This window comes from Grammomys surdaster, unplaced genomic scaffold (genome assembly GCF_004785775.1).
Source record: "Grammomys surdaster isolate TR1022 unplaced genomic scaffold, NIH_TR_1.0 126153, whole genome shotgun sequence".
In the NCBI taxonomy this organism is placed as follows: Eukaryota; Metazoa; Chordata; class Mammalia; order Rodentia; family Muridae; genus Grammomys; species Grammomys surdaster.
Window position 1 is genome coordinate 7,440,295 of NW_021620961.1, and position 18,860 is coordinate 7,459,154.

The 18,860-nt window shown below is 36.3% G+C and overlaps 1 long non-coding RNA gene across 1 annotated transcript in view; it reads left to right on the forward strand.

Moving 5' to 3' along the window:
* Window positions 1-17,182, forward strand: part of LOC114612258 — a 38,027-nt gene extending 20,845 nt beyond the window's left edge. Inside the window, exons 3-4 of the long non-coding RNA XR_003709971.1 lie at window positions 15,403-15,480; window positions 17,108-17,182. This is a non-coding gene — a long non-coding RNA (uncharacterized LOC114612258). The remainder of the gene's footprint in view (window positions 1-15,402; window positions 15,481-17,107) is intronic.
* Window positions 17,183-18,860: the final 1,678 nt, after the last annotated feature.

The following is an 18,860-nucleotide window of genomic DNA, read 5'->3' on the forward strand; positions in this document are numbered from 1 at the left end:
GAGAGAGAGAGAGAGAGAGAGAGAGAGAGAGAGAGAGAATAAACATACAAATAGTGTATAAAGACCCCAATAAAATAACCTCTTCTCAAAGCTCGGCTATATTTCCAATTTAGGAAATTCCTCCTTTACAAGCTATCTCTGTTTCTCCAGTTATGCATGAGTCTCTTTCTAATGTTTAGTTTCAGAACATTGAAACAGAAAGGCTTACAGGTATTCACTGGACCTAAATAACACCTGTATTAGTTAGCAATCAGCCAGCCAGGATAGAAGATCCATGCTTCTAAGTTCTTACAGTTTTCTATACCTTGTGGCAGTTCCTGAGAGTTGCCACTCAAGCCTCCTAGGATCTCCAAACCCATTTGTTTATTCTCTTCCTATGTTCATGCCCTCTCCGTGACCATCCCCAAGGAAACTGTGGATGGAATTCGTGTTGCTGGAGTTGGTACAGCAACTAGAAAAATTACGGTAACCTGACAGCTAAGATAGAAATGACAAGACCCATTTCCCTCCCTTTCTCACTACTCTTCAACTTTGCACATTGTGTAGTTGGGGACTGGAAGTGTAGCCTCAGGTTTTCTGCAAAGATGTCTGGGTTCAACACCAAGACCACAGGGCAGAGCCTGGGAGTTGAACCACAGATATTATGTTGTCTATTCCTCCACCCACAGTGAGCAGACAGTTGAATACTGGCTGTGACTAAGCAATGTGGAGCCCTGGCCACCAGGTGAAGAAACCATTGGATGCTTCAAGGCAACTGAGATGTAGGTACCTGTGTTGTAGCAGCCATGGCAATGCTAGTCAAGATGGCAGCATCAATATGGTATTGCTGGCCATTGACACTACTGGGCTGATAGGCAAAGACTACTGTTTCAGTACATACTTGGCTCTTGTATCCCACACCCACCACCCCTGATTCCCCAGACTTTTCTATGATGTATGTGGTACTTTACCGGCATAATGCCATTTTCTTCTTCTCATCTTTCTCAGCACTTCTTAACTTTGCTCCGTACTTCCCTGCTGACATGTTTTAGCTTCTCTATCTGCTTTTTTGCAGTTTGTCCTATCTATATTCTCATACCCTTCCTTTTCCTTTATTGTAGACTGTCCTATTCTTGAGGGCATGGGTTTCATATTCCAGACTACAATACATCTACTAAAGCATAACGTCAAGAAAAAATTCTATTTATTCTCTTAACACAGGCTGTAATTTGAATCCAAATCCAGAAGAATTTATGAAGCCAGGCCTCTCCTCTGTAACCACTGTGGAGTAGCAGCTTCTTTTTTTGAGCTCCTTAGAGGAGAACTCTTATGAACTCTTATTCCAGTGAGATAGATGAAATACTTACTGCAAAGCAGCCCATAGTGGGGACTTGCATTGCAGAATGCATGCCAGAGCAGAAACTTCAGACATCATAGGTTCAAACCCAGAGAGTGATCCCAGAGAGGCGAAGTTTAAACTTGTCTCGTAACCTTCATTTTTTCTATAATCTAGATCATCTGGGCTACCTGATAGTGTGTAGGTAAGTAAGATCTCCCCAGTGTGGTCAAGTATCCTTGGGGAATATACTCCTAGTATAATAGGACTCAAATCTCTAACAAATAGGTTAATTTAAATTATGTCTTAAAATAGTAATGATGATAATAATAGTATCCCCAGGACTCTTAACATGATTTGTGTGTGGTTCAGATGCAGCTTTTGTGTCTTTATTGTAAAATGGTTATTTTGGTAAGACAGCATTTTCTCCTCCTAAGTAATTTTTTTCTAAAAACTTGGAACCATCAGGTTAAAAGGAAAAAACAAAGCCCAATATTGTGATGAATAATGAAAGGACCATAAATACCAGGTAAAGATTGTTCCACAATTGAAATAAAACTGAGGAGAAAGCCAGAACAGTAGGCATGTTTCTTATTGTCCAAATGAATCATAAAAATATGAATTGAAAGATAAAATGAATAATGATGTATTTATAGTTAAGTTTCTTATTATTAAGTGGCTTTACATTTCTTTCTAAGTTCAGCTACTGCTTGCTGCAAGCTTCATCAGACAGTATGCTCCAATCATTAGGAGAAATGAGTAAAAAGAAATAAGACCAAGACACAGGAAGTTATCTACTTTTGGATTTGTTTTTTTGGGGTTCTCAACACCAGAGAATAAAGGACAGAATACAAAAAGTCCAGGAAAACTGATAATGGACACGACAATAAGCCCAGTGGATGATGTCAGACCTGAAAATAACTTACTTCCCAGGTAGATTATAACCTATCACCTCCGTGGAACCCATGGATGAAGAGAGATTCCAGGGGCTGGAGAGATGGCACAGCAGTTAACAACACCTACTGATCTTACAGAGTAAGGGGATCATTTCCTATCACCAACAGAGGGTTGCCTCTGACCCTCTGTCATTCCATCCCAGAGGATGAGATGCCAACTTCTGGCTTTCTCAGGCTCTGGACGCGACTGCTATGTAGACATAAATGCAGGCAAAATATTCATACATATAATATAAAAATACATATAAAAATTGACACTAAAATAAAAAGGACCCCATGGGGTCATTGCTTACTATAGCTGTGGAAACCGTGGCTCTGAAGAAAACAAACAAACTAACAAACAAAAAACCAAAAAAAAAAAAACTTTCCTAAGTGAGCTGCCTTAGACATAGAGATTAAGTCTCTCTACAAAGAGAGGAAATCCCTGTAAGGGACAATGTCTCATCCTTAGAGGAAAGGAAGCTCCTCAGCTCCAAAGATAGCTGTTCTTAAAACTGACACTGGCTAAGCTTCCTCTATCAAAGTTCCAGTCAAGTAACTACAGGTAGCCAGCAAGGCACCTTCGATAACTTTTAATCTGACATTCAAAAATGTTAGTTTTCTTTCTATTATCTAATGATGTATCCAACTTCGTTGTCTATCTTAATTAATGGCCCTTGACTCAGTACAAAACGAATTTACGTAGAAATCAATCAGTGTAAATTCCACAAAATTATAGAATTTAAAATTGTCCCTCCAGTCTTTGAAAACTGAGATAGCTTATACACAGTACCAGGGCATAATATTGGGTATAATAATAATATAAAAGGGGGCATTGTTGACTCATTATTTCTCCAGCTACTTTCTATACCAATGAGACATCTAGGATGCTTATGTAACAACTGTCAGAATAATGATAGCTAAAACTAACAGCCTTTCTTTGACCTAGTTCAAAGGATGAAACATTCTAAAGAAGACATTAACAATTAGATTTTACTCCTGATTCTTTGTTAAGATAATATAAATATTTTGTAATGACTGCTGATACATTTTCAGGATGGATGCTAGACTATCTACTCAGTGAAAATGTAGTAAAACCATTATTTTCAACAGTTCCTCAGCCTGGATGATGTTATAAAGACAAGGTTACTTTCATCTGCAAAATGCAAAAGGGCCATAGAGCTTAAAAGTTCTCTTCAAGCAAGGAGACCATACCTTTTAAAAACAAAGATAAGGCCTGCTTTTGAATTATCAGTAGTTGTAAGTTTATCTTGGGGGTTTCTTTATTTTTTCCTTTAGTACTGTTGCTATAATATAATCTAAAGGCTTGCAACCTTATTCTCATTTCCTTTTGATCTCTCGAACCACCAGATTCCTCCCTAAATTTATTCCTTCTTTCTCTCTCTCTCTCTTTCTTTCTTTCTTTCTTTCTTTCTTTCTTTCTTTCTTTCTTTCTTTCTTTTTACCATATTCTTAATACAGAGACATCAGTATGTTTGGAGATTTATTTATTTTTATGTTTTAATTTATCTGTTTGTGTGTCTATGTTTGTATGTTAGGTATATGTTGATATACGTACAGAGGTAGGAAAGCAAAGTGTGTGGGGTCCTCTGAAAGTGGAGAAAGGGGTGGTTGTGAACTTACCAATGTGGCTGCTAGGGACTAAATTCAGGTCCTCTGAAAGAACAGAGAGGACTACTAACTAGTTATCTCTCCAGCTCCACGATCCTCGTCCTCCTCCTCTTCTTCTTCCTCCTTCTCCTCCTCCTCCTGCTCCTCCTCCTTCTTCTTTCTTTCTTTTTTATTTTCCTTTTTATCCTTTTATTGGATATTCTATTTACATTTCAAATGTTATCCCCTTTCCAGGTCTTCCCTCTGGAAATGCCCTATCCCATCCCCCAGCCTCTATGAGGGTGCTCCCCCTGCCCATCCACCCACTCTTGTCTTCCAGCCCTGGCATTCCCCTATACTGGGGCATTAAACCTCTCAAGCCCAAGGGCTGCTCCTCCCACTGATGTCCAACAAGGACATCCTTTGCCACATTTGCGGCTGGAGCCATGGGTCCCTCCATGTGTACTCTTTGGTTGGTAGTCTAGTCCCCAGGAGCTCCGGGGATCTGGCCAGTTGACACTGTTGCTCCCACCATGGAGCTTCAAACCCCCTCAGCTCCTTCAGTCCCTTCTCTAACTAACTCCTCCACTGGGCACCCTGAACTCAATCCAATGGTTGGCTGCGATCCTCTGTATAGACCAAAGGATCTCACCTCTTGAAACATTTGCCATCACAACAGCTTTCCTGAAGCAATTCATATTTTTTCATGTGTATAAGAGGGGTAGTAGATACACCCACTCATACTACATGTATTGACTTTAAAGGTTAACATGGAGTGTCTTCCTTTATTCCTCCCCAAATTATTTTTTTGAGACAGTGCCTCTCATTGAAGCTGACACTTAATTATTGACTAGGCTAGTTGGCCACCAATTACCCAGAATCCCCCTGTTGTCTGGCTTCTAGCACTAGAATTTTAAGCTTGTTCCACTACATCTTGCTTTTGTGTATGTGTGATGGGATTCAAATTCAGTTCATTAAGCTTGCACAGTGAACACTTTACCGCTGAACCATCTCCACAGCCCAACTCCTATCCCTTGGTTGGACAGTGCTATAGAGGTTAGTTCAGTGGTTAGTGTAATTTTATTTTAACCTTGTATTTTCAACTTTCTTTTGAAATATGTGTCTTCAAGAGTATATCAATTTCAGATTAAACTTGTGATATAAAGATTTCAGTATTTCCTCCTATCAGATCCTCTGATCCAACCAATAGAACATGAACCATACCATTCATCAGCATAGAAAGATTATAGAAGACTATCCATAATCTTTCAGTTAAGACACCCTGCCAAAAAAGGATTTCTGGGTCTACAGGTCTCAGGCAGGAATTATAGAAGGATCGTAAAGAAGAGAGTGGGTCAAATTAGCATATACTTTTGTTTCTTCTACAGTATTTATTGTAAGTGGCATTGATTGTATACTTTCTAATAATGCTAGTGAGTTGAAACCTAAATCATTATGATTAGGAAAAAGTTTAAAGATAGTTGAAGTGTATTTGACATAATTCTAACACCACTCTAGATATTTTAACTTTGCATAATGAGATTATGAATTTAAGGAATGCTGCTCTACTGAGCTTCAACTCTGTAGATACTGCTGATAAAATTATCCATGGCCTGAGGTCAGTATTTCCATTTTGGTCAAGCTTCAAGAAAGGCATCTATAGCTTGATCATGCTAGCTCTTTTAATCCTGGGAATACTTTTATCCTTGCCCATTGTATTAAAGCTTGTCTCTAACAACATCAACATATTGCAGCCAAAGTACATGACTGGAAACTGAAAATGGTCCCCCAGACAGAGTTATTAATTTAACAGTCTGACAAGCAAAGGTCAGGTAAGATTCTGCACAGAGCTTACCAACCTAAGACAGAAGCGCATTGCTTTTGATAATGGATATTCCATGATGGGTAACGAAGGGATTCTTGTCAGAACAACCTAAGACAGGCCCAGTCTTGTTTATGAAATAAAAGGGGAGAAATGCAGAGAGCTTTTGGGGCTGGTTGGCAGGAATCTGGCATTGGCCAAGGATAAGAAAATGGGCTTCAGGCAGGAATATGACATTAGGCTAGAACAAAGAAGTAATTTCAGGCAGGAATCTAAATCTTAGGCTAGAACAAAGAAGTAGGGTTCAGGCATGAAAATGACTTTGGGCTAGGACAGGGAAGTAGGCTCAGATATTTTGGCCATCCTGATAAGCCCTTAGAAACAGTGATCACAGGAGTGATCACAGGAATTTGTTTATTGCCTTGACTATTTGTGTTTATTGCGTAGCATCTATTGTATTGCTAGTTCCTCAACCTAGAACTGACCTTAATACTTGCATGTAATTAAAATTGTATAAAAGCTAAAAGGAGGAAGGTGGAAAGGGGGTGTTCTTGGGGGGAGGGGATGAAGAAAGAGGATAACACCTGAAGTGTAAATAAATATCCAAAAAAAAAAAGTTGTTAAGGGGAATTTCCAATGACAATGTCAACACCCAGGCTGATACATAACAGTACTTGTACTTAAAAAAACAAATAAATAAAACACTGAACAAATAAGGTAAAAAGAACTCAATCATGGGTCACTGTGAACTCAGGACCTTTTCTCCAAAATTGACCAACATCTACTCTCAGAAATCTTTTTCACCCAAAGTGTCTTCTTCTATAGTATCATGTTTCCCTGCCCACTTTCTTATTCAGGGACTCAGAAACTTGAGATATCCCCAATGGGTATCCCAGTAGGCCTGAACATTTACCTGTAACATGAGAAAATGTATTAGTTTAGCAATTGTCAAACCTTAGAGACTAGCAAAGGAGAGCATGTGTTCTCAGGGCCTGCACAAGTTTGAGTCAAATAGGGTTCCAGTGCTGAGAGAAAAAGTGGGTGGAAGGCCCTACACCTCACTCAGAAACTATCTTCAAGTGAAACAACTTGCTGCTTTTTTCCCAAAGGATTCTCACAAATCACTCTTAAGGGTAGGTCCGATGTTCCTGGGTAGAGAGCCAAATAAGGTGAACTCAATGACATTTTTTGAGTTTCTTTGCCTAATACTCTGTGAAGCCTTTCTAAAAATTAACCTTACAGGTCTTTGTATATATACTATGGCTTCCAGATTTGTGTTTTTATGGACTTCTGTGTGCAAATGTGTATATCTCTGTGTCTATATGTGTTTTTGGAGATTTTTCTTTGACTTTTTTCTGTTTGTTTGTTGTATCCTATTCAGACTTTATTTATTGTTATTATTATTATTATTATTATTATTTGATTACTATTATCATTATGATGATTATAGCTTCTTATTTATACTCTCATGAGAGATGGAGACAGAGAGAGGGGGAGAAGGGTATGCATTTGGGTGGGTGGTAAAATGGGGAAGATCTGGAAAGAGATGGAGGAGTGAAACTGTAATTAGAATATATTGTATAAAATATCTGTTTCTAAAATAATAGAAAAAAAATACCACATGCTCTTTTTAGAAGGAGTAAGAGGTTTTGACAAAGCAGCAGCATTCACAAGATCAGAAAGAAGGCACTGAAAGAGAAGAGCAATAATTGTGTTAACTCCCTCCCCTAAGCAACAACAACAACAACAACTACAATAATCTATGAGTCATCATGAGAAGCCACAGCTGAATTAACTCCTTTTATTTTCTCAACACATCTAGGAGAAATAGTAACACTATCTCCCAAACCTAGAGGGAGTACGTATGGAAATAGCTCAAGGTCATGTATAGCCAGTCATTGTCACTGCCAAGGTTTGAACCTTATACGTCTAGGTTCAGAACTGAACTTGGTCTCAATGTGTTTAATATTTTTTATAATGTTAATTATTATTTGTGATTCTGTGTTCAGATATAAATAGCCTCTTAGATCACATTGTATGCTTGTAAGTCCAAAAAAATGTTCTGAGATGGAGAGGAGGTCCAAGAGGCAAGGGCAATGACTAGAGAAACATATGATACTAGAGTCTCTAAAATGTCAATGGGAAATGTGTCATTTACAAAGATCTACTGTGCACTGTCAGCACTGGCAGGTGCTAATACCAAAAGAAACCCCAATCTCCTCCTCCCTCTCTCTCTCTCTCTCTCTCTCTCTCTCTCTCTCTCTCTCTGAATAACTGACCTCCTACTTTATGTGAACAACAACACACATAAGTTAGTGTTAACATGTGGTTTTAGTGTTGCTGGAATACCAACTCAGCTTAAATCCTGACTATCTCTAAGACTGTCACAGCTTCTCCAAGGAAAGCTTTCTTGTATTTCCTCACCAATGCTATGAAAATATTTTTAGATCTATGTCAATATTTCCTTTTAAGTTTTATAATGGTATAGTCTAGTTTTTTTTCTCCTGAATGATTTTAGTCACTGAATGAACATTTGTTGAGCAGTTACTATATACCAGGTACAGTCTGGGCTCTCTAAATTAAGTACTTTCGGGCAATCTGCTATCATACATTGCCCATCAATTAAATAGTTATTCAACTGATCAACTAGGGACAGACAGACTTAAGGAACTTAACAGTCAATAAATAATCACAACAAAATAATACCCTATATTCCTTTAGAAAAATATAATATGTAGAAGAATATACAAAGTAGGAAACATTCACATTTAACTGCATCTCAGATCTGGAACTTTTGTAATGTTAATTAGAAAGAGGTTAATCAGCATTTTTCTGCTTTAATTTTTTCATTCAAGTTATAAGTAGATTGTACTCTCCCTTGTGACACAAATTTAAATTTATTGATTGTCCTTAAAAACTTCAAGGACAATTTGAAGTTATGTACCACAAATGCCACTTTTTTTTAGCAGAAGAAAAAGATACCAAGAGAGATCCACCATACTAGAATGAAATGTGCTCCAGATGCTTCTGTCTCAGTCCTGAACCAAACACAGCTTTCTTCTCTTGACTTTTATTCTCTAGATTTTGATGGATTGAAAAATCGCAGTTAAGATGTTAGAACTGCAAGAGTAAAGGATGAATACAGAACGTCTCAATTTGTAAACTTTTAATAACACTAACCATTGGTAAGAAATTTGTCTTAGAGTAAAATAAGCAGAATTCATATTAAAGTATTATGTTTCTATCACATCTCAAAAATCAGATACTCTGTTAATCTCTCTCTCTCTCTCTCTCTCTCTCTCTCTCTCTCTCTCTCTCTCTTTTGCACACACACACACACACACAGTATTCACTATGGGAAGCAAAATTGTTTAGTCATTTTATCTTGAAAACTTCCTAAACTCTCATTGTTTTATGGCTGATTATGGTCAATTCATCAAGCCCTTTGATGCAGGGCAAACTGATCACGACAAATGTGTTTTTCTGCCAAAGTATTAGTTAAGCAAAACACATCACTATTTTCTACATAATAAAAAAAAATCATTTATCCTTCACTTTCCTTTTCATTCCTTGAAAAACATTTGTTTAAATTTTAAGAACAAAAACAACATTCACTCACAAACATAACCATACTCTCTTCCTCATAGCCAGTTTGATTTTCTATCATCTCAAGGGTTAAGACAGATTTCTACAAAATGATCGCAGGCATGGGACCTACCTTCATGGCACATCTAGTGAGTCTCTGAATCACACAGGGAGACAGAGTCCTTACAGCTGCCTGGAAGCCAGGGAGGGATGACTGTAATTTGGAGCATGTGCATTTGGGCTAAATAGCAGCTAAGCAAAGTGTGAGGGAGCTGAAGGAGGAAGTTGGGATGCTGTCATGCTGTGTGCCTTGCTTATCATCCAGTTCAATGACCTGATTTGCATTTTCTTTGAGAAGAGCCTATGGATATCTGTAATTGAGACCCCTTCCAACTGTCTCTCCTCTATCACTTTACAATATTTTTATATGCCAGTGATTACACTATTTGTTCACAACTTGATAAAAATAGAGTTTCCATCTCATTCTCCTCCTACATCTGGATCCAGCCCACTCACTGCCTGCCACCGTTTCTTAAAACATCACCACGTCAGGGCAGCCTAATAGGCAGACAACTTGCAGTCTCAAACACAATTCAGATACCACCACTTTCAAAACATCTTTCTGGGTTGCTTTTTGGTCTTACGTCACCCAGGTTTCCAGAAATCTACTCAGAATGCCTAATGAGGCAATAAATTCCTTTATTGATTGTTCAGAATGTGGAAACAAATTGGAATGACTCACTTGGGCCTTTTCTTAACCCTCTTCTTCTGCAAAATAGTTTATTTTACTTAAAGAATGGGAGGAAAAGAGCTGACAATTTAAAATTAACTAAATAGGCCTTCCCTCCTTTATGAGTCCAAGACATTCAGTAGATCCTTTCACAAGAGTGTATGTTACAGCTTAATTGAGATTGTAAAGAGCAAAACTTCAACTGGTTTAACATCCTTTTGAAAATAATTCTCATCTTTGTCTTTCCTCATATCATGACTTATTACCCAAATAGTTATTGTTCTCAAGTAGGGTTTGCTTGGTTTGTTGTTGTTGAGACGTCCATGTCTTATTTGTCCTGTCTGAAGATGCAATGTTGCCATGAGCTGGATCTGCAAGTAGTAACGGATTTGTAAATGGTCTAACATACAGCTGGCACACAATAAAGGGTGAAGTAGGCACCAGAGAGAGGTGTCACTAAAAATCTACATTCCCCTCTACACTCTGCTTTTTAAAATATTGAATAAAGACAAAAAAGGAGAGGAGTCAAAAGAGGATAGCACCGTGGAGCTGGATACAGGATCAGCTCGGTTCTCATCTACTAGGCCCCAAGTTTCCACATTCGTTCTTTGTCTTTTCATTGCTAAACTTGAAAATACAAAAGTACTGTATGCTACTCATTTCTTGTTGTGGATCCAGTCATCAAAACACAGAAATCTTAAGGCAATGTGGGAGAGAAGCAGATCACGCTTGTCCGGAAAAGTTGGAAGTCAGCACATTGCTTTCTCTTTTAAAATAGTGGCCTTCCCCGCAGTTAAAAATAGTGCTTCTCTCTTCTCCTTTTCTCTTCATTTTAAATTTGACCTATACAGTATGCTTGCTTGGATTCCTGGCGAGGGACATGGGCAGGAAATGGAAACAACCTGGAGCAACTCTCACGTCACAGGTTCAATCTGGGACACTGGAAATAAGTTTCTATTTGGGGTTTCTAAATTGTTCCTTCTTATTTACTTATTTCTTTATTTATTGTCTGTGTGAGTTGTTAGGAATCCCCAAAGAGAGAAGACAGTAAGACAAGAACCAAGATAATTAGACATGAAATATTTAGTTGCTTATTTTGAATGTTTAGGGATAGAATTTAAGATTTTACTGTCTTCTAATAAATTAGAATTTATATTTTCACATTCAATTAATATTCATCAAAGCTAGAAGATAATATATATTTATATATACATATGTGTGCATCTATATCTCTATCTTAATATTTATATCTATATTTATATGTTATCTATATCTAATCTGTGTTTTCACTGATAATACCTAAGAAAATAAAGTAATTTGTTGTAATGTCATATACAAATAGCAAAAGAGTAGGAGAGAATGATCCAGATATTTTTATGTCAAATGTAATATGGAGTTTATTACAAATACATGAGGTCATATAAATGTTCTTATTCAAATATTTTGCATTGATTAAATATATAAGCATGCTGATTCTATACAAGGTCCTGTTGCCTCCCTGAAAATCTTTTCCCAGCAGCTTTAAGATTATATAAAAATACCCTAATCACTGAAATGCATTAATATGTTCTCCTTCTTGTTAATGTGTTACTAAACCCATAAAAACCAGCACAAATTGTTTATCCTTAAAATAAAAACATGAGTGGGAAGAAATCTTTAACCAACATCAGCAAAAATACTGTAACTTTCATTCTTTCCATCAACTCATTATAAAAGAGAATTCTAGCTAAATAAGTGATATTGAAGATATAATTATTCTCCCTAAAAGTAAATGAACTCATCTTTTTAACAATTTATCTTGAAAAGGTGAAGTTTTGCCTATGTTTCTTACTGTACTAGTTTTCCATCTGCTTAAAGTTTTATTTATAATTGTATTTGGGCACTTCGTTAACTCTTTGCCTCATGCTTACAAATTTTCTATGCTACCCCATAGCTACAAATAAGCTGAAAAATATCTGAACATTTACCCATAATTCTGATTGTATATCTTCCATATAACACAGAGTTCTATATCAATATCAGTGTTGATCTAAAATATCTTGAGTCATACATGGATAGTAGATGAGTGCTTAAAAGTATCATGAAGATAAGCCTTGAGGACCCTTAAAGTCCCCTAGCTGCATTTTCATAGAAGTGCCTTATTGTCGGGCGTACATCAGATCTGCCTGATTTTAATATATAGTTTCAAAAGCTAAGTTGAGAATTTCAATACGGTGGTTCTTGTTTTAGTGTTTGAGGAAACAATTTGTAGCATGAAGTATATGTTCTACTCTTCTGAGCATCATTTTCCTTGCTCATCTGTGTGAAATGTTTTGGGTTTGATCAACTATAATTCACATTTTATATAATTATATTCTGAATGATATCCTCTCTTTAACGTGATGTCCATGTCTTAGACACTGTAGACTTTATGCCTTTTCAAATCAGTTTACTTTTGTGGCAATTAGAAGGAATAATGCAAATGCTAGATTTATCTTTCTCTTTCTTCATACAATCAAGAAGATCAGGCAATAAATAGAAACGTTCAAATGATGAAATAGCAAAATAAGAATCCAAGAAGTTTCTGACATGATGGATGAGTCAAATGTACTACAACGAAATGAACCCTCATGAGGAATGGGATGATTATCTTGGTCATGTTACATATGTTAAACCAGTTTTCTCAGTTTTTTTTCTTAGATAGATAGTCCAATCTATGTGACTACAATTAAACTATTCTTATTCTTCCCAATTGTCTTGCATGATTGTAATGAGTGTTTCTTGTGCTGATGTTTATGTTTCTCTTCCTTTGCAAGGGTTTATAGAGTCTCGAGTAGCTCACAGTCATAAGCTACTATCTTCCTTGATCATAGCTGACCTCTCTTGGCTGCACATTTGATCCACACCAGATCAAGTATAATTTCTTACTAAATAATCAATCATCTGTAATCTGAAAATCCTAAAATCTAAAACAGAAGATATGAGGAACGAATTTTCAGGAAAAACACCAAATATTAAAACAGTGAGAAAGTCAGTAATGAAAGACAAAGGATTCCTGTGAAGATTCAGAACCAAGTTCCAGACTCCACCAAAGAGCAAGATGGATTTTTCATGTTAGACTGTACAAGATGATCCAGCACCAGTTAGGAAATGCATATTCTGTTAAACTTAATTTTTCAATATTTTTTTCAAAATTGCTTTTTCACTTGTAGAAATATGTTTTTCACTGAGTCTATAACATTTTAGACTTTTTTCGTTAAGCTAACTTTATAGAATTTTAAAAGAAAAACTTCTCTGAGTCATCCATGGAATATGATTTGGCTTATGAAGCATGATCCATAATGAGTGTAAAAGTATGCCCCTAAGAATTAATGCAAATGTCTTTGTAAAATATGTTGTTAATATTATCTAAGTGATACTCAAAGTAAATTGTAAGAGTGTGCTTCATTAAACTTTGTTTCACCGATTTTATAGTCTTACCTTAAACACAGCTCCCTATTACTTTTTATTGTACTAAAATATGATCAATTTGCATGCTACATCTTGCTTAACCCTCTCACCTACAGGGAAATATTTCCCACACTTATCCCTTGATTAAACACAGTAAGAATCTCCCACTGCCTGTATTTAAAGGCAATGTTTAAATTAGCTTACCTATACATTACATCGTATCTTGTATTTCAAGAGCTCTCTGAAGCAAGGAGGGAAGCATAATGAAGCCATAGACTATGGCACTTCATTCATTAACTGAAAATATTACTTCATTTTTTCAGTGTCACCTGAAGTCTAACTTTCAATAAGTAACAAGTTTCATTAAACATCAATTTAGATGCAATGGGGAAGAACAACATTCTTGTACATGAACAAATGATATAATACTCTTCAGATAAATTTACTAGACATAACCATTACAGTATAGTCATCATATCTGCTTGGCTATATAGAAATATTCACAAGTTTTGAGTTCATAGTCTACCAAATAGCTACCACAGACTTTAACCATGTGAAGAAATGTTAAATTTACCCTGCCTAAGGAAACAACAATGGGAGAGAAATCACTAGATAAATAGCAAGCCACAGTATTTGAAAGGAGAAAGCAGACTTTGTGTACTTTGCAACTTAGCACCCAAATCCAACTCACAAAATTAACGGTACATGCTGTCCTGCAATTGGGCATCAGTTTGAAGCTTCAACTAAACCTCAATAAAATTGCATTTAAATGGAAGAATAACTGTCATAGCAGCCAATCTAGAGACTTCTGAGTGTAATTTCTCCTCAAAGAACCGATCACCTCTAATCTGAAAATTCTAAAATCTAAAATAAAAAATATGAGCAAAGAATTTTCAGGGAAAACATTTAATTCTTAAAAATCTAGGAAGCTAATGACTTGTAAATACTATTTGAGAAGTCAATGAGAAAAAAACACTTTTAAGATACACAATAAAATGCCACAGAAATTAGAGCAACCCACTGATTAATTTTTACCTACTCTTAATATTATACAATATAGGTATATTATTCTGTATGAAAAATGTTTGGATCAGATGTTTAAGGGATCTTGAATTTCTTTTTCAGATTTTAAAATAATGGATAGACGTTATGAGGTATTTTGAAAACAAGGCCCACTCTGAACTCATGTTTATGTGTGTTTCCATATGTGTTTCATTCACACCTCATAGCTTGGAAGCAATGCAGTGTTTTTTAGTATGAGACATCAGACAAGATCAAATGTGAACATTTCCATGAACGTTGTCTCTTTCAAAATCGAAAGTCTTGACATTTCAGAGTATTTTGAATTTTAGAATTCTCAGATTTGCGGTGATCATCCTGTAATGTGAACAGTGTTGTAAAATGACACATAGAATTAGAATCTAGTCTTTATCTCCTCAAAATAGAAGGGAAACTTATATAACCCCTTCTTTTTAAATGGTCACTGGGGACTCACTTTTCACATTTAAAAACTGAGATTTCCAGCCCATATCTTTTCACAAGTATATGCTAGAAAAAAAAGAAAAAATGAAAAAAAGACGTAGGAGGTTCTCAGTCCCACTCTCAGCACAAGACTACGTAGGACCCACCTCTTCATGGATCAGAGGAGAATTCAGATCACTGAACTTTATTTTATGGGTGGATAAAAGATACCCCAAACCACTACATTTTATATTTCGTCCCTCAGTGAAGAGCCATGTAAGCAGAAGAAAACCTGTAGCTTCCCCATATCCTGTCACTGTTGAATCACAACTAATGATTCTACTGTTTCATGTGGCTCGCTTGGTTTAAGTGCACAGAACTTTTATAGGTTAGTGAAGTATGAGTCATTAATGGACAATTTGGCTGTACATTATAAACACTTCAAGAGAGGCACTTTATGCTTACAAGGACAAAGGTCGAGTGCAAGCCAATAAAGACAGATTTCCTCCCTCAGACAACTCCCCATCCACCGTGAAAGTATTACATCCTCAACTGGAAGCCTGCCATCAACTTCTCTCACCAGAACACCAAGGTATCTATTGAAAATTTTATTTTATTGACAGTGCATTGCTTTCACATCAAGTGAAAACAAAACCAGAATGTTGTTTTAGTTTTAGTTTTAGTTTTGCTTCCAGTGTACAACTGAACAAAAGCGACCCTTCCTGGAAAGCATACAGTAATAATGTCTAATTGGGAAAAAAATTAAAAAGCTAAACATTTCTTTCCAAATAACACTACTGGCTAAACTTGGCTGTACATTGGAATTGCCAAGGGAATTGTACAAGATCATATGGCCAGCATTCTAGGAGTCAATATTTCTCTTTAATTGGTTTGTGCTGTCTTTGGCAGAGGGGTTCTAAATCTCCCCAGGTGGTTTTCATGTTCAGCTAAAGTTGAAAACTGCTACCCTACAGTGCAGATTACTACAAAGTTATGCTAATCCTAAAATAATTTGGAAACTTTTAGTGGAAATAAACAGGATGGAGAATATTTGATACCATAATATAGTGACTGAGATGCTCATAATTAAAAGAAAAAGGACGTATTAAAAATATTGTGTCAAGTCAGATTAGCCTATACAATTTTTATAAATTCCTTTAATGACACCCGTATGGAATAAGATATTTAGTAAAATCATATATACATGTGTAAGGAAAACTCGATTTTCAAAACATGCCTATATTAAACTACACTGTCTTCTTTGTTCCCTATGGGGGTTATGGAAGAAAATTACATGCTTATTTTTGGCAATTAAATTATCTCACATATTAACTTCTTCCAAAGAGCCAACTGGCTTTCTTAGCTGTCAGTAAAAATGTATTTAATTAAATTTACAAATTTTAATTAAAATAAATTTACATCACTTCTCCTCCCTCCAACTCTTCCCATGTCCCTCGTTAAACCCTCTCAAATTTTTGTCTCAAATTCATTGATTATTATTGTGGCATACATACACATATTAAGTCATAACTGTATAAATACTATGGCTGAGTTCATTGAGTGTTGCTTAAAAGTATATGACTTCAGGGCTGACCACCTAGTACGATATTAGGGGGTTCATCCCTGGGGAAGACAAACTCTCCATCACTCAATGGTCCAAGTAGCCTGCAATTCCTCAGTTCTTTATTTTTGACCTTATTCATTAGCATATCTGCGGGTGTTATATGACGAGAATGACATTTCAGTTACCTAAATTGTTACAGTTCTTCTCAAAATTCATGTCTATATTAATATACTACAGATACTGAAAGGACAATTAAAGTAACTCAAATTAGAACTTATCAGGATGGTATTAAGTTAATAGAAAAAAATAGACTTTCTTTATCAAATTAACTGTAATTAATAGTCTTTTAATTATATAAAACTAGTTCCTTACAAATAGATTCTGTCTGATCTATATATAATGGAAAGTGCACATACTGTAATTTATAAAAATGATATAAACACAACTAATATCAAGGCTACTTGCACCTTGTTTACTTATTTATTTGGTAAGCATGTTATGGATGACACCTTAGAAAACTAGCGCCCTCCCAAAACATCTAATAACGGTAATTCAAGTAGTTATTGTAGAAATGGTATTCCAACAAAACTCTTGGTGAAAAATAAATAGAATCCTTTCAGTTTTACTAGTACTATCAAATTTTGTCTTTCCAAAGAGAGAATATTCTGCTGTCCTTGAACCCTCCTCCTGCATCAGTCTATGTGGTACCAAAGTATTGACAGAGAGCCCCTGAACCTTCAGAAGTGGTAAGAAAGTAAATCATAGGCTGGAGAGTTCTGCAAGTAATAGAACATAAGTCCAGATCCCCAAGACAAGATTGCCAGATGCAGTAATGGGCATCTATAGTTCTGGAGCTGCTAAGGTAAGACGAGAGGAAGAAACATTAGAATTGCCAGGAGCTTACTGGCCAGCTCTCTTGGCACACACATTAGCTTCATGGCTGGAACATAGACATAAGCATCAAATGAGGCTCCAGATATAGGACTCAGACTTCAGCATAAAGCGAGACTCCAGAGTGGGAATAGAGAACTAAGTATCCAAGGGGGCTCTAGATCTGGGACTCAGCATCATATGTGTCTGGAAAACCATCACTCAGATCTAAGCATTATGCAAATCTCCATTCAGTTTTAATGATAGACCAAACAGGCCAGTGCTGGTAAACAAGAATAGGTTGATTAAAGGCACCTCTTATTCAAAGTCACAGAGAATATTTAAGATTCTGGGGATTGTTGCATGAATTATGGGCTACCTGAAACATAATACATGTTTATTGATGGACACATCCATGCACTGGTAGCTAGCGACAACAACTACACAGATTATGAAGTAAAACATAAAATGAGATCCTATTTTAATGAAGGTACAGAATGGCTATATTAATGATGGAAACACAGAAATATTTTTTAACACTTTGGTAGTGGGCATATGTATTAGAATAATTTTAAAAGAAAAGGGACTCTGGTTGTAGTGAATAAGAACTAACATTGATCTAATACTTACTGTGTCAGTAACCCAAAATGTTTTTAAAGAGAATCTCAAGTTTTCTCAGTTGGTAGAACGATAACCCTGGTATGTCTGAATCCCCAGGTTTGATCATCAAAACTATACAAAACCAGATATGATGAGATATGCCTGCAATCACAGCACTCTGGAGATTGAAGTGAGAGGATGAATTCAGGGTCACCCTCTGCCAGACAGCCAGTTCACAGTGGACTGTGGTTACCTGAGACTCCAAGGAAACAAAACGAAAGCTAACAAACAACAAAGAACCTTGACTTATCAATGATCAATATAACCTTTTTTTTTTTTTTTTGTCTAACAGCAAAATAGTTGAGGCAGGTCACGTTAAGATTCCTGTTTTACAGATGAAAAGGATGAGGCTTGGAAGAAGTCCATGATTTCTCAACAGACTTCAAACACTGACTGCCCAGATTCCAAAGAAATGTTTTTGGATATCATAATGCCAGGTTCTCCCTGCTTCTTTGTTCATCCACAGAATCTTTGCTGTGTTTCCTGCCATTTTCCCTATAGATTTTCAATGTTAAGTTTTGAGGTAGTCATTACCTTTATGCTTTCGAGTAAAATCTTTCTTCAAAGGCCAATCAATCAAATGTTCATTATGATGGGACTAAGCTACATTTATATATGAAATCTAGATGAAATAATACCAACTAAACAAAAGCAGGATAATAATGCCAATGAAAGAATTCACATCTGGAAGCCCAGACCAGAAAGCTGCTCCAAGTTGAGTCAGCCATGACTTTTTCATGCAAACAAGGATGGAAGGTGCTCATTACCAGTGGTGGGCTCTAGCCTGGTTAGCACCTAAAAATGTAGGGTATGCATCCAAACCCACGCTTTCAGATTTCCTTCCTTTGTCCATTGTATTTTCTCATGCTCTAGAAGTA